General features: G+C 37.6%; 2 long non-coding RNA genes across 2 annotated transcripts; one reads left to right on the top strand and one right to left on the bottom strand.

Moving 5' to 3' along the window:
- Window positions 1-389: 389 nt before the first annotated feature.
- LOC124622320 lies at window positions 390-4220 on the bottom strand. Its single transcript, XR_006980619.1, has 3 exons — window positions 3890-4220; window positions 860-948; window positions 390-729 (listed from the first exon to the last, which is right to left on the bottom strand). It is a non-coding gene; the product is annotated as an uncharacterized LOC124622320 (long non-coding RNA).
- Window positions 4221-4298: 78 nt separating this feature from the next.
- Window positions 4299-5008, top strand: LOC124622319. The gene is made up of 3 exons (XR_006980618.1): window positions 4299-4418; window positions 4524-4603; window positions 4875-5008. It is a non-coding gene; the product is annotated as an uncharacterized LOC124622319 (long non-coding RNA).
- Window positions 5009-12137: the final 7129 nt, after the last annotated feature.

Genomic DNA, 12137 nt, shown 5'->3' with positions numbered 1-12137 from the left:
TACTGGAGCTTGGATTATGTTGTGATCAAAACATGTGAGACATGCCAATATAAGTAGAGACAGTACCTGCTTTAAGCCCCAATTACACGAGGTGCATAAACTGTGCACCAGTGCACCAGTGCCCCAAGTGCGCATATCTGTAACTAGACTCTGGTTCACGTAGACCTGTTACACCATCCACATGTGATATACCTGGCGCACATGTCCAGTTATCAAACAGATACACAAACACAAAAAGAACTGTCTAATCTCTTGTAAAGTCATTCATTCTACAGCACGAAACACAAGGGGGACTGCGTGCCATATTGGAATGTCATTCAATTAAAATATTTATGCGACTCAAGGTTCCTATATAATATGAAACTGTTTTTTTATTATTATTTATTAAATAACTGTTATTCTCTTAGGTACATTACCACTGTTCTGAATTACAGACCCAACAGTTAGTTTTATATCATGACTCTTGGTTAAACAGGTACATGTACTTATACAGCACTTTGCACAAGGAGGACCCATTTGTTTTTGGAGCTATTGCCATGGCATTGACAGTAAATCTTCCGATTAGGGCAGCACTTTAAAGGACCAGTACTTAAAGGTGCACTTATGTTATTTTTCCAAGTTTGCACTATGTATATGTGCTACTCAGAGTTTTGCAGTTCTCGTCTGTCGCTCTGGACCAAACTGAACAAACATTCTCCCCTGTCACTACCAATTTCTCTTTAAGGCATGCTGAAATAAATCAAGAGATGCAGTCAAATCAAAAATGAACTTTCATAAACTAAGGCATTAAGATTCAAATCAAAAATCACCTTATAACGTTATACGCATGTTACTCAGAAAGAGACAATTGCCGACATACCTTATTCTGATACAGCGGGTCATACATACACTTTTCCTTGCTGTATGCCAGATTTAAGTTGCTTAATGCCTCTTTGCTCCATTTCATTTCTAGAATATCAAACAATTAATACAAAAACAATTCTTTCACAAACAAGTAGTGTAAAAGAGTCTACTGTGAAAAAAAAGCTTTATTCCTGCATTTATGAAACCTACTTATTGAAAAAATGTGCAAAATCACCAACATGAAACTCTGAAATCAACCACTAGCCGCCTAACAATAAGCAAACAACTAGCAAAAAGCACTGTGGTACACCCTTTGTGCGAGTTATCGCTGCCTAATGCACATGCGCGAATTGATGGCAGTTTAGAACTGCTCTCTATTCTGGCGCACGGATAATGTGTCTGCTAATTTTCGTAGTTTCACCCATTCTACCACTAGATGGCTGTTGCGTTGGACCAGTACCATTCGCGGTGGATCGTCATGTGATACCCATTTTAAATATATAAATAGACAATGGATTAAGGTTGGATCTACCTTTTTGCAAGTACCCAAATCAATGCACACCCACATACCAATTGAAGAAATAATTAAAGTAATTGAAAGACAACTACAGTGGACAAACATTATACCAAAAACACATACACAGGAAGTCTCAACTATTTTGAAGGTAATCACTGGTCAAAATTATTTCAGAGTGAAAGATGAACTCTACATCCTACATGAAGGATTCCCCATGGGGTCACCGATAAGTGGCCTGCTGGCCACCATCTTCCTTAACCACCTTGAAAACAAAATCTTTGACGAAATAATGGAAACAAAAAAGTACAAAGTAATGTACCGGTACAGTTATGTTGATGACATAATTTGCTTGACACATGAAACACGTGATTGGACACTACAGAATACACAGAGCCATCAACACTGGTCACCCAAAAATACCCTTCATCTTTGAAACTGAAGAGACAAAGACATAGATTTACTAGGCATCACAATAAAATCCAAAAAACACTGGTATTCAGTGCATAGAAAAGCAACACCAAACAGTACAATTATTCACAGCACAGGAAACCACCCAACAACTGATAAGCAGGCCATCCTCAGATACATCCTACAAACATACATAAGTAGGTATGTACATACATACATATATACATACATAAATACTTGTTCCATAGATCATGAATACGACATTTCATAATGACGTGAAACATGTCACTTTAACGTAAGTTTTCTTAACACAATATTTTTTACTGCTTCAGATCTAAAAATTCATCTATTGAGTAGAAGGAGTTGTCATTCGGAATTTTTTTTAAACTTGTTTTTAAATGTTGGTTGGCTATATGCCAGACTTTTAATGCTATTTGATAAATGACCAAAGATTTTTGTGGCAACGTCAGATTTAACCCAGAATAGTGACGATCATGCTTTCTTCCAGTGTTGTACCTATGCACTTCACTGTTATTTTTGAATTGGGATGGGTTATTAATAACAAATTTCATAAGTAAATATAGTATCTTGAAGGTACTGTGAATATCCTGAGTTCCATAAATAAATGTTGCAAGGTGATTTTGGGTGGGATCCAGCTATCATTCTGATTACATGCTTTTTTGCAATGACTTCCTCTTAATGAGGAATTACCCCAAAATGTGATGCCATATGAAAGCAATGAATGAAAATACGCATAGTAAGTTAATTTACTGATATGTTTGTCATTAAAATTTGCAATAAGCCTAATAGCATAAGGAGCTGAACCTAACTGTTCCAGCAGATCAATGTGTTTCTGCCAATTCAATTTAACATCAATGCACACACCCAGAAACTTTGAATTACCAAAGACTTCCATTCATAGTTCATATCTATAAATGGTTTTATGCCATTTACTTTAGTGTACAAAATTATATATACTGTGTTTTCTCCAAATTTAGTGATAGTCAATTTGCAGACAACCACTTAATCATTTTCTGAAAGACATTATTCAGTTTCCTCGGCTGATTTTTGTTTGTTGGGTGTGATTACTGTACTTGTATGATCAACAAAAAGAACTAGCTTTGCATCTTCATTAATATAGACTGGCAAGTCTTTAATATATATTATGAACAATACCTGTACTGTTAATTTCGGCCTTCTGCATTCTTCCAGTTAAATATGAATTCATATGCTGATCTAGAAGAATTTCATGATCACACAATGAAAAGCCTTTTAGAGATTAGAAATTATCTCAATGGGTTATGTTTGGTTATTCAGTGCAGTTAATATTTGATTAGTAGAAACATATATAGCATTTCCTGTTGAAAAACATTTCTGAAAACCAAATTGACATTTTATTGGTACCATACTTCATTTTTGCTAATACATAATGTTACTCTTGAATACATTATTTTTTTCAAAAATTTCAGATAAAGCTATCAGAAGTGAGAATGGGCAGTAGTTGTTAGCAACACACGTATCCCCTTTTTTATACAATGGTTTAACAATAGCGTATTTTAGTCTATCTGGAAAAATGCCCCGTTTCAGTGAGGCACTAGACATGTGGCTGAGAATCCTCCTTATCAGTTGGGAACAAGCTTTTAGTACTCTGTTGAAAATGCCATCAATTCCAAGTGAGCTTTTACTTTTGAGTGAATTTATTGCTTTGCTCATTTTAGTAGGAGAGGTGGGTTGAATTTGTTTTAACAAATTACATAGGTAGGCCTATTGCCTCTTCCACGTGCAGCCATGAATTTTGTAATGAATAGTGGGATCATATTTTCTCTAAAACACTTAAAAATGATCGTTAAAAGTGTTTTCTGCTACTGACTTCTTGTTAACAAACTTTTCACTGAGTTTGATAGAAACTTCCTGTGCTCTCAATTGCCCTGTGTCCCTTTTAACAATATTCAAAAATGGCACAACATGACATTTGGCAACAAAAAACACACACAAAAGAAACATCATGCAGGAACATGGTATAAATGTGCCATATAAAACAAACAATACTCGGCAGAAAAGACTGAAAATACCTAACACCACCAAAGACATAGTCAACAAAGTAGGTATATACCAACTAACCTGCAAATACTGTAATTCAGTATACATTGGGCAGACATGCAGAAATTTCTCAATAAGATACATTGGACAAATATGCAGAAATATCCGAATTTGATACTCCGAGCATTTATAATCACTGAAAAGTGACAGCACACTTTCCACATTTGCAGAGAATTTAATCAAAAACGACTACTCCTCCCGTGGCATAGAAACAGACGTTAATCCTGAAACACAGAAACCATATGTCACAACTTTTAACAATAGAAGACAATTACTATCTCCACAAGGCTACCACACGGTGCAAAAAGTTATCAATGACCAAATAGTACTGTGTAATAAAAGACTATTCAACATTCCGAATGAATTATCGGACACACACATTGAGACGACATTTCAAAGTGCGCGGGCGTCAAAGAAAAACTAAAGAATAAACAAATGAGAAACGACAGAAGGAAGCGCATCAGAGAAGTAAATTTGTGCAGGGAAATGGGTGTGTCCAAGCTGCAGCGGAGTAACAGCACGTAGTATTTGCAAACGAACAGGAGAAAACGTGAGTAAATACTATAAAAATGCAAAAGAGAATCCTTGAATATACAAACCACACGAAATAGTTCGCCGTACCAAAGCTTCACAAAATCTTTGTCGATGTCCACAGGTCCAGATCAATTACATGAAATCGCATTTGATATATAAAACAATCTTGTCACAGCTAAGAACTAGGAAAATACGACAACGGTAAGGACAGAAACTAAAATATGCCATTAATTTCACCAAAATATACAAATTAAAGATCGGATAATAAAATTAATGCAGACGGTTTTCTAACATCCCTCATGTATGCAGATGTCTAGTGTTATGATATAGACCTGTGGCTTATTTTGGTGTGCAGCCACAGGACACACTCAATGTAAAATAAAGGCTAAAGTGCACATATAATTTAAATGACAACAAAATTTGATGCATCATATTCCATATCCTAAAATAACTCGTACGTATGTATTTTCAGGAAAATAGCAAGAAACCCACTGAGAATGCTACAAATGCTGTGATCCATTTTTGGGTGATACAGTAAAACACTAATTTGTGTACTTACAAAAAGGTGGACTCATCCTTAATCCAATAATATTTTTCTGCAACCACTGGAACTGAGCTCAAACTCAAATATGATGTAAATAGACCATTGTATTATAGAAGATGAGAAGCAGAAACTCTCAGGAATACCTGTAATGCTGCCTTTAGAGCACGTAGTTCTCCAGTTGGACAACTCTCAAGCTGCTGGGCTTAAGACTGATGAACTACAAGAGGAAATTATCAACAAATGAATCCTTCAAAGGATGGTGTACTGGCAAGTATTCCACGGGGGACACTCATGATCCACTATTTTATGTGTATTAATAATCTTGTGTTGCCTATATATTTATTGAAAAAGTTGTCACAATAGCAGTAAGAAAATGTGTCGAATAGCAAGTATAGACTGTTGGGTCAGAATTTGTATGAGAAATAATGAGATATACCCCAACTCGCCAAACAGATGTAGACTATGGTGAGTGGTTAATAAATCATTGCCCTACAGCCAGACAGAGACTGGAGGGCTGCTAGTCCTCTACCAACGAGAACTAGGAACACTGAATCCCATTCTTCAAAACCAGATATCCCACAATTATGCCCAAAGTGATAGAATGTAGTGGTAAAATATTGACATGTTTTGTGAAAATATGTATAACTCTGTTGAAAATAAAGAATGATTGCAGTCGTAATTTTGTAAGACGTGGTCAGAGGTAAAAATGTAACATGAGTGTTATGTTGTGTAATACTGTTGACTATGAAGAAAGATACCAGCCTTACCTTTATGAGTTGTAGTCACATGAAAATGTAAAATGAATGTAAATAAACGGAAATAATAATCCATTGGCACTACTGATGAGATGACAATACGAATTTTGTAGTCTCTGAGGTCAGTGTCTGTAATATTTTACGAACGAAATGGTAGGTGTCACAGAATCCAATATTAAGAGATGAAGTATCAAATTAAGTGTACTTTGTATCTAAGAGCTGTCTTGGGAAGACAGCAGAAGCAATTGTGCCATCATTTACTCAAGCAGCATCAGCATGGGACTGGCTTTCATCGGCCCTAAGTTTCCTCGAGAATTACACTGAGTTAGCTTGTAGGTTCCTTACAGGTTTGAGTCCTGCAACTGCCCACGTGAAAGTCTCTCTTTAGTTGTATCTATTGAGCTAAGCATTTGTCAGTCAAACATGAAATCCTTACTCCCTCTCAGGACAAGACAATATTATTTCTTTATGTCTCTCCATCCTATCTTATGGCATTGTTTTGCACAAAAAAGAGTATAGCATTAAAGATAATACATGAGAAATAATTTTCTGATCAATGCGTGTGTGTGTGTGTGTGTGTGTGTGTGTGTGTGTGTGTGTGTGTGTGTGTGTGTTTGTGTTTTTCTTTGTTTGTTTTGCTGCTGTTGGTGATGGCCAGAAGCTGTGTCAGGTTTCTGCTGACAAATCATCTCACTGCTCTTATGCCTCTGCATTAGGCAACATGCATATGCAACATCATTCTTACAGTGTTAAATACAGTACGGTACTAAGCATATGTATTGTGGGGTGAAAGCCCCATAGCTATAGTAGTATTAAGTATTTGAATGTTGTTAATTTTATCACCTTAATACACATGTATCTTAAAATACATGCTGTTCCAAGTCACATAACATGGCCACTGTTACAAAGACTGGAGACATTATTTCATTTTTGCAACAATGTCAGGAATAAAACAGATATCCTAAAATGTGAATATATATTAGCAGTCACATGTGACAGTGGATCAAGAACACTATTCATCTGTATTGCCAGGTAACGTGTATGTGAAGTGCTAATTGGCAGTGGGAACAACCATGGGTAACAAATCAACATCAGCTGATTAAAATACAGGGCTATTCAGAATCAAGAAACAGATTTCAGACATTTAGATCTTCTAAATTACAAAAGATAGCACCATAAATCCAGCATTTCTGGGTGGACAACAGTTTAAAATTTGAATTCTAGAACTAGACTTGCTTCAAAACTGTTTATTTCCTCAATGTGAAGGTGATTAAAATGACTTCAGTTTCATGCAAGATGGTACCCTGGCTCATACCTCTAATTACATCCATTGTGACCTGAATGACATCATTCGAGGATGTTGGACTGGAAGAAGAGCAGCAGAAGATGAACTTCATCGCCAGTGACCTCGCAGGTCTCCAGATGTGACTTCTTGACTTCTATGTCTGAGGTTATGTGAAAGACCACATTTTTATCCCCCCTATGTCTGACACTCTTGAAAGTCTGTGACAGCGCTTTGTTGAAGCTGTGAATTTGATAACGAGACCAGCTGCTTTGTGCGTGGCAGGCAATGGGCCACTGCTTTGATATTTGTTGTGTAGCACATGGTACTCACATTGAATACATAAAAATTAGAAATTTTCTTTTTCCAGGAACTTTGGAATCGTGTTTCTATCTTTTGTAGTTTATAAGTGATCAATATTGGAAATCTCTTCCTTCTTTTTGAATAGTCCTGTAAAATTGGTATTTTATTGATTAAAAACATGAAAATAAATCACACACGAGTTTTGATGCAACATCCATTTTTTCAACAGAAACAGAAGGACTAGAATAACACCAAAGACTTTGTACATAATCAGTTTACATGTTGAAATATTGTTAAGATATATTACCATTAATCTCACAAATACTTTGATATTCCCTCCCCCATATTTTATATTATGGCAATGATTTTATCCGTCGCTTGTAACTTAGCATATAGTAATTATTTTGTAAGAATGCTAGCTGCCTGTCAGCTTTTTACCTCACTCATAAATACCTAATCCTTTTATTAGTCTGATGGCACTTTGATTTTTTGTTTGTTGCTGTCTTTAGTCTGATGACTGCTTTGATGGAGCTCGCCACACTAGCAAAACCTTCAGAAGCCCCTTGATCTTCACCTAATGCCTGTAACCTAGATGCATTTGAACTGCTTGCTGTAGTCCAGCCTTACTGTGCATCTACAATTTTTACGACCAGGCCTCCCTCCATTATGAAACTTTCCAGGTCACATTGTCTCCTCCTACAGTCACTTAATGACAACACTTTCCCATAGACCAAAACATCATCAGCTAACGGCAATTAATTGCTGTGCAGCCTGTCTGTGAGATCATTTATGTGAATATAGAATAACAATGGTCCTATCTCATTTCCCTGCAGCACTCCTGGTAATACCGTTGTCTCTGATGAACACCCACTGTCAATGACAACACTCTGCCATCTATTATCTAAGAAGTCTTCAAGCCACTTACATATCTAGGAACCTAATCCATATGCTCTGACCCTTGTCAACAGTGTGCAGTGGACACTTTCTGGAAAGCTAGGAATATGGAATCTGCCTGTTGTCCTCCACCCATGATATGTAGGATATCGTGAAAAAAAGGCAAGCTGAGTTTGGCCTGAGTGATGCTTTCTAAATCTGTACTGATTTGTGGTTACAAGCTTTTCTGTTTTAAAGACAGTTATTATATTCAGACTCAGAATGTGTTCAAAACTTCTGCAGTAAATAAATGTTAAGGATATTGGTCTGTAATTATGATATACTGACAAACTTTACCAACAGAACCACAATACAAAAAAAAAAAATATTTTTTTAAGAATTCAGTACATCATGGGAATATTCAGACTACAAGGGAACTATCAGAACTTATCAATGGTGTGTTTTTCTTTCTTTCAACCACACCATTTAAGTGAACTTGTAACGTCTTTAAATACTATTCTGCTTCATGACACAGCACACACCATAAAAAATTAAATTATCAGTACAATCAAACACGTGAACATAAGTGTAGCACTAAAGTAATAGTGAACAATAAAAGTAAATCTTTTTCTTTTACAGAAGAAAGTTATTACAAGTAATGTTCACTGTAAATTTCATCAAATCAAACTGCAATTAACTAACGCAGGGGGGTTACATAAACAAGTTGCCTCATAATTGTTGTTGTTGTTGTGGTCTTCAGTCCTGAGACTGGTTTGATGCAGCTCTCCATGCTACTCTATCCTGTGCAAGCTTTTTCATCTCCCAGTACCTACTGCAACCTACATCCTTCTGAATCTGCTTAGTGTATTGATTTCTTGGTCTCCCTCTACGATTTTTACCCTCCACGCTGCCCTCCAATACTAAATTTGTGATCCCTTGATGCCTCAAAATATGTCCTACCAACCGATCCCTTCTTCTAGTCAAGTTGTGCCACAAACTTCTCTTCTCCCCAATCCTATTCAATACTTCCTCATTAGTTACGTGATCTACCCACCTTATCTTCAGCATTCTTCTGTAGCACCACATTTCGAAAGCTTCTATTCTCTTCTTGTCCAAACTGGTTATCGTCCATGTTTCACTTCCATACATGGCTACACTCCATACGAATACTTTCAGAAACGACTTCCTGACACTTAAATCTATACTCGATGTTAACAAATTTCTCTTCTTCAGAAACGCTTTCCTTGCCATTGCCAGTCTACATTTTATATCCCCTCTACTTCGACCATCATCAGTTATTTTACTCCCTAAATAGCAAAACTCCTTTACTACTTTAAGTGTCTCATCCAATCCCCTCAGCATCACCCGATTTAATTTGACTACATTCCATTATCCTCGTTTTGCTTTTGTTGATGTTCATCTTATATCCTCCATTCAAGACACTGTCCATTCCGTTCAAGTGCTCTTCCAAGTCCTTTGCTGTCTCTGACAGAATTACAATGTCATCGGCGAACCTCAAAGTTTTTATTTCTTCTCCATGAATTTTAATACCTACTCCGAATTTTTCTTTCGTTTCCTTTACTGCTTGCTCAATATACAGATTGAACAACATCGGGCAGAGGCTACAACCCTGTCTTACTCCCTTCCCAACCACTGCTTCCCTTTCATGTCTCACGACTCTTATAACTGCCATCTGGTTTCTGTACAAATTGCAAATAGCCTTTCGCTCCCTGTATTTTACCCCTGCCACCTTTAGAATTTGAAAGAGAGTATTCCAGTCAACATTGTCAAAAGCTTTCTCTAAGTCTACAAATGCTAGAAACGTAGGTTTGCCTTTCCTTAATCTTTCTTCTAAGATAAGTCGTAAGGTCAGTATTGCCTCACGTGTTCCAGTGTTTCTACGGAATCCAAACTGATCTTCCCCGAGGTTGGCTTCTACTAGTTTTTCCATTCGTCTGTAAAGAATTCGTGTTAGTATTTTGCAGCTGTGACTTATTAAACTGATAGTTCGGTAATTTTCACATCTGTCAAGACCTGCTTTCTTTGGGATTGGAATTATTATATTCTTCTTGAAGTCTGAGGGTATTTTGCCTGTTTCATACATCTTGCTCACCAGATGGTAGAGTTTTGTCAGGACTGGCTCTCCCTAGGCCGTCAGTAGTTCCAATGGAATGTTGTCTACTCCGGGGGCCTTGTTTCGACTCAGGTCTTTCAGTGCTCTGTCAAACTCTTCACGCAGTGTCATATCTCCCATTTCATCTTCATCTACATCCTCTTCCATTTCCATAATATTGTCCTCAAGTACATCGCCCTTGTATAGACCCTCTATATACTCCTTCCACCTTTCTGCTTTCCCTTCTTTGCTTAGAACTGGGTTGCAATCTGAGCTCTTGATATTCATACAAGTCGTTCTCTTATCTCCAAAGGCAGTATCTATCTTACCCCTAGTGAGATAGGCCTATACATCCTTACATTTGTCCTCTAGCCATCCCTGCTTAGCCATTTTGCACTTCCTGTCGATCTCATTTTTGAGACGTTTGTATTCCTTTTTGCCTGCTTCATTTACTGCATTTTTGTATTTTCTGCTTTCATCAATTAAATTAAATATTTCTTCTGTTACCCAAGGATTTCTACAAGCCCTCGTCTTTTTACCTACTTGATCCTCTGCTGCCTTCGCTACTTCGTCCCTCAAAGCTACCCATTCTTCTTCTACTGTATTTCTTTCCCCCATTCCTGTCAATTGTTCCCTTATGCTCTCCCTGAAACTCTGTACAACCTCTGGTTCTTTCAGTTTATCCAGGTCCCATCTCCTTAAATTCCCACCTTTTTGCAGTTTCTTCAGTTTTAATCTACAGGTCATAACCAATAGATTGTGGTCAGAGTCCACATCTGCCCCTGGAAATGTCTTACAATTTAAAACCTGGTTCGTAAATCTCTGTCTTACCATTATATAATCTATCTGATACCTTTTAGTATCTCCAGGGTTCTTCCATGTATACAACCTTCTTTCATGATTCTTAAACCAAGTTTTAGTTATGATTATGTTGTGCTCTGTGCAAAATTCTACCAGGCGGCTTCCTCTTTCATTTCTTAGCCCCAATCCATATTCACCTACTATGTTTCCTTCTCTCCCTTTTCCTACACTCGAATTCTAGTCACCCATGACTATTAAATTTTCGTCTCCCTTCACTATCTGAATAATTTCTTTTATTTCATCATACATTTCTTCAATTTCTTCGTCATCTGCAGAGCTAGTTGGCATATAAACTTGTACTACTGTAATAGGTGTGGGCTTCGTATCTATCTTGGCCACAATAATGCGTTCACTATGCTGTTTGTAGTAGCTTACCCACATTCCTATTTTCCTTTTCATTATTAAACCTACTCCTGCATTACCCCTATTTGATTTTGTGTTTATAACCCTGTAGTCACCTGACCAGAAGTCTTGTTCCTCCTGCCACCGAACTTCACTAATTCCCACTATATCTAACTTCAACCTATCCATTTCCCTTTTTAAATTTTCTAACCTACCTGCCCGATTAAGGGATCTGACATTCCACGCTCCAATCCGTAGAACGCCAGTTTTCTTTCTCCTGATAACGACATCCTCTCGAGTAGTCCCCGCCCGGAGATCCAAATGGGGGACTATTTTACCTCCGGAATATTTTACCCAAGAGGACGCCATCATCATTTAATCATACAGTAAAGCTGCATGCCCTCGGGAAAAATTACGGCTGTAGTTTCCCCTTGCTTTCAGCCGTTCGCAGTACCAGCACAGCAAGTCCGTTTTGGTTAGTGCTACAAGGCCAGATGAGTCAATCGTCCAGACTGCTGCCCCTGCAACTACTGAAAAGGCTGCTGCCCCTCTTCAGGAACCACCCGTTTGTCTGGCCTCTCAACAGATACCCCTCCGTTGTGGTTGCACCTATGGTATGGCCATCTGTATCGCTGAGGCACGCAAGCGTCCCCACCAACGGC

Source organism: Schistocerca americana, chromosome 7, assembly GCF_021461395.2.
Source record: "Schistocerca americana isolate TAMUIC-IGC-003095 chromosome 7, iqSchAmer2.1, whole genome shotgun sequence".
NCBI classification, from domain to species: Eukaryota; Metazoa; Arthropoda; class Insecta; order Orthoptera; family Acrididae; genus Schistocerca; species Schistocerca americana.
Note: the sequence above shows the minus strand (reverse complement) of the source record. Positions and strands in the feature narration are given on the sequence as shown.